A 5237-nucleotide genomic window follows, 5' to 3' on the forward strand; every position below is an offset into this window, starting at 1 on the left:
ACAAGATGAAGTGAACAATCAATTTAAAAGACAAACCCCTCAGGGCTCGTCACTCTCTTCCTCCTCCTCCTCCTCCTCCTCCTCCTCCTCCTCCTCCTCCTCCTCCTCCTCCTCCTCCTCCTGCTTGTTTTGCCCTGGTAGTAGCAGCAGTAGTGATAGTTATTATCTCGTTCCTATAAAGATTTCCAATTTCCACGCAATTTCTCCATGCTGCATGTTTTTCTCTTTTTCTTTTTTTTTCCTTTGCTGCCAGTCATGACCAGAGCGAAAGGTGGATGGGGAGGAGTCTTCGCCTTCACTGCCTTCTGTGTCTCGCTTTAGACTGGATGGGCATAGGAAAGGTCAACAGATCTGAAGCATTTTGTTATTATTTTTTATTGATTTTTTTTCTATACTTCTTCTTCTTCTGCTTCTGCTTCTGCTTCTCTTTATTCTTATCCTTCTGGAACCACTACAACCGCTTTTTTTCATCTCCAAAAATTTTAATCTCCTCCTCCTCCTCCTCCTCCTCCTCCTCCTCCTCCTCCTCCTCCTCCTCCTCCTCCTCCTCCTCCTCACTCGTAAGCAGCATTTGGTAAAGGAGGAGCGGTGTGGTGTGCGTGGCGGAGGCGTGGCGGAGAGTGGCATTGCGTTCCTCTCTCCGTTTGATTCGGCCGTTATGGAAGTGTGAGACGCCGTCAGGAGAGGCCCTCAATTAGCCCAGCAGACCCCAAGGTGTTGTGACTGACGGCAGGAAAAGATACCACGACCATCATCATTTCCAAGGGGTCTTCTTTTTTTTTTTTTCTTTTTCTTCTTCTTTGTCCCATCCCGACTCCACCAACTCCCCACTTCTTTTTTTTTTCTTGGTCTTTCTTCTCATGTTTGCTTTGTGGTGGTGTCGTTGGTTGGTTTGGGGTGAGTGAGAGGGGAAAGGGAGGGGGGATGGGAGGGATGGTTGGGGTATGGGGGTAGGTGGAGGTATTTGGGGGTGTTGTGATGGAGGTGTGTGTGTTTGTTTGTTTGGTTTGCGTGTGTGTGTATTTAGACATATTAGATAGTTGAGAGAGAGAGAGAGAGAGAGAGAGAGAGAGAGAGACTGTCGAAACGAAAGATTCACAGTTATACAATGGGGTGAGGAATTCAGAAATCTCTCAAGAGGAGGAAGAGGAGGAGGAGGAGGAGAGAAGAAGAAGAGGAGGAGGAGGAGGAGGAGGAGGAGGAGGAGGAGGAGGAGGAGGAGGAGGAGGAGGAGGAGGAGGAGGAGGAGGAGGAGGAGGAGGAGGAGGAGGAGGAGGAGGAGGAGGAGGAGGAGGAGGAGGAGGAGGAGGAGAAGAAGAGCAAGAAGAACAACAAGAAGAAAAGAAGAAGAATTAGAAAGGAGAAAAATAGAATCGAGGTAAAAAGAATAAGGAAGAAGTGAAATTTGAGGTTGAGAAAGGTTGGCAGTAAACCAAGAAGAAGAAAAAGAAGAAAAATCCAGCATTCTGGATATGAGACGTGGGAGTGGTGAGAGGAAAAGTCGGATGCAGGGAAGAAGAAAAAAGAAGGAGGAGGAGGAGGAGGAGGAGGAGGAGGAGGAGGAGGAGGAGGAGGAGGAGGAGGAGGAGGAGGAGACAGAGATATGAAGGCCCAGTGCAGGTATAGTTAGAACAAACCACCACCACCACCACCACCACCACCACCACCACCACCATCATACCCCGGGCAGTGTCTTGGGTTACCGGAGTCCTCCCTCGCGCCCTCGGATAATGGCACGTCTTGGGAAATACAGTGGCGAAAATCACTATCTGCCGCGATAATCACCCAGCCTACCCTGCACTCTGCTTCCTCCTGCCTCTCCTCACACTTCACCTTGTTAGGATTTGATCATAATGAAATGCAGGAGGAGGGCGAGGGAGAGGGTGAGGGGCGTCCGCTGCAACCAGGCACAGCGAAGGGAGGTAAGGGAGGAAATGGAGGGAGGGAATGGAGAGAGGTAAGAAGGTAAGGAGGTGGTGGAAGGTGGACGGACCGTGGATGGTGGATGTTGTTGGAGGGAGGGAGGGTAATGGGTGTTGGGAATGGGTGGGCTATAATTCTACCAGCCTCTCATTTGTTTTACCCCCTTCTCTTCTCTTATCTTCTCTTCTCTTCTCTTCTCTTCTCTTCTCTTCTCTTCTCTTCCATTCCTTTCTCTGCTCTTCTCTTCAATTTTTTTTTCTATTCTTCTCTCCTCTTCTCTTCTCTTCTCTTCTCTTCTCTTCTTTCCGTTTTCTCTTCCTTTTCTTCCTCTTGTGTTGATGTTCGTTGTTATTGTAATCGTTGTTACTGTCTCGTCGTCATCATCGTCGCCGTCGTCTTCAGAAGTCTCATTTTCTTACTCGTCATATTCCTCCTCTTTTCCTTCTCTTCTCGTCATGATTTCTTATATCCTCCTCCTTCTCCTCCTCCTCCTTCTCTCCTCGTTCCTGTTTTCTTCGTCTTTCTCCTTTTTCTGTTTTCCTCCTTCTCCTGCTCCTCCTGCTGCTGCTGCTCCTCCTCCTCCTGCAGCTCCTCCTCCAATCACCCCCAATCACCGGTAATCACGTGTACCTAATCCTCCTTCCATCATCCACAATAATAGCGTAGCGCCTCACTGCCGTAAAAATCTAATCTGCAACTTATAGACCACGAATTTAACCAAATCACCCGACACGCTACGTCTCGACTTGTATTAATTTGCTTGATTTGGTCCGTCTATGATTTGGCCGGCGCGACCCTGTCATTCTGGTCGATAATAGGCAAAAGCGCCGTCAATGTGATTACACGTTCAGTGGAAGGCTCGACTACAGGCTGCTGATAACAGGGAGGAGAGAACCTGTACGCAGGATGGCAATCTGCTGCGGGAAGGTAGGTGGGTAGGTAGTGGTGGAGGGACGCGGCCGCTCACCCACTGAAGGGGATCTTGCTTCACTTCCCCTCGGGGCCTCTTATCACCTCGCTATCTGCCAGGCTATCTTGGTCGTGTGGAATGCCTTTTATCGCCCCGGGATCGCTCCTAACACCTGTGCACGGTAACGAGGGAAATGTTTGTACAAATACGTAAATATGTCTATAAATTATCTCTGAGAGGTGATATAGATGTTCTCCAACCTTCCAGATCTGTCCTTGTCCCCGTCCGCCTCCTCTTGTCTCGTCTCGTCTCGTCTCGTCTCGTCTCGTCTCGTCTCGTCTCGTCGGCCTTCGCCTGTCAGTCCCCGCCTCTCCATTCTGGCAAAAGACACACGCCCAAAGCGGCTTAGGCGGATGAGAAAAAATATCCCATAATGTTAAAGAGCGATTAGAGGGTGGGAGCGGCGCCATTATCCGTCCCTGCGAGGAGGCGGAGGTCGGGCAGCGTCCACCACCTCGCGGTGAGGGTAGAAGACCTGAGGACCTGAACAATGGCCGTCACTCCGCGCCCGCTCATTTGTCCATCAAGTTGTTGTGGCATTAAGTGTCCTTCACTATAAACGGGCGAGAGGCAAGAGAACCTCCTCCTAAAGGCCGCGGGTGTGAAGTAACATGTATACCAACAAGGACGATGCGATGACGGCTCAGATGACGCCCTGCCCGCGCCACCACCAAGGGGCGGATCCCGACGGCGCCCGCGGCACCGCTCGCTGCCTCGCCGCCGCCCAGGAACACCCATATCCCTAACAGATAAAGGACAGTGGAAATGACACTGAAACCATCGAGGGAAGCGGAGACATGTTGCTGTGACGCGGACGTCTTGATTGAGGTTTTGTCTCCAGTATAATGAATTGTTGTGCGATTGTTTATCTTACTGCCGCTTCACAGCATGACACAAATGTAATGTATAGCCAGATATGAAATAACACAATAGTCGCCTTTAAGTGCTCCACTGAGACTGTCTCTACATACTTGTCCATTTTCTTCCTTTCTGGGTGGTAATGGTGATGGTGATACAGGGATTGAAGAGTGATGGGCGGTGATGGTTTGCTGTGGAGTGATGCGCGGTGTATAGTTCATCACACTATTGTTACGGTGCCACGCCTGCCGTCGGTGCTGTGGTGGGTGTGTGCTGGTGCTTGCTGTGTGTGGTTTTCTTTATTCCTGTAGCTGGAAATGAGTCAGCAGTCACTGTTACCTTTAGTGCCGTGATTGCAGTATGTGGGTATGTTGTTCCGTCAATGAATTTTCTTGTTCATCTTTTCTAAGGGGTTTTATTATAGCCGTGTTAAATACTGCGACTCCTGCAATGGTGTAATGGCGGGTTTTCCAGCAGGGAGGAGTGGCGCCCTCAGAAACACTAGCACGACGATGTGACGCTCACTGTTCACTGCGATGGAGGCTGCGGTGCTCTTGGCGTCGTGATGATGGTGTTGGCTGGCATGATGACCGGCCGCCGTGGTTCGATCCCATCCTTACGTGTACACTCTGATGCTTCCCACCACCAACGCCCTCCTCATCCCGCCACTGCTCAGGAAACACAATCATGGACACCTAATAATATGGTCTCTTTACAATAAGCGATTAACTCCTTCAGTACTGGAAACGCATTTTTACCATGAGTTTTGGTTATAATTAGGTGATTTTATTTACATTAGAAAGAGTCTATGGAGGTCAGAATGTTAATAGCCAGAGTCATCACTGTTTTAATACCCACATAAGCTTCTGACGCTGTATAAAATCACGAAATATTAAGTAGAATAAATACTAAAACGTGTCATGGTACTGAAGAGGTTAATAATGAAACGGCAAAACTCTAAGGAAGAAAAATAAAAAGCACATAACATACTGAAGGATAGTCAATTTGTCGTGTGTTTGCCAGAAGAGACTCATTTACCTGTCAATATTATGAGACTCGTCCAGGTGTTTATTTAGCGCTTCTTCGTTTCTTTACCCAGGGAGAAACTTCAAACTTCAAAGGTCGGTGGTCCACATCAGGCATAGGGCACTGGGCCATCAGAGTCCATCCCTTGGCTACGTCAGAAGTGTTGGTTATTTACTTTCACCTTTCTTCTTCATGCTCATCACATCTCCGTAGTTCCTTGTTTTATTCACTTTAATTTATTCAGTTTCCTTTCTTAGTTTCTTATTTTTTGTTGTTGTCTGTCTGTCTGTCTGTTTTTTTTTTCCTTGTTTGCTTGATTGTTTTTTTTCCAGGGATATTATAGTTTAGTCTTATTATTAGTGGTTATGTATTGCAGTCTCTCTCTCTCTCTCTCTCTCTCTCTCTCTCTCTCTCTCTCTCTCTCTCTCTCTCTCTCTCTCTCTCTCTCTCTCTCTCTCTC

Source organism: Portunus trituberculatus, chromosome 21 (assembly GCF_017591435.1).
Source record: "Portunus trituberculatus isolate SZX2019 chromosome 21, ASM1759143v1, whole genome shotgun sequence".
NCBI lineage: Eukaryota > Metazoa > Arthropoda > Malacostraca > Decapoda > Portunidae > Portunus > Portunus trituberculatus.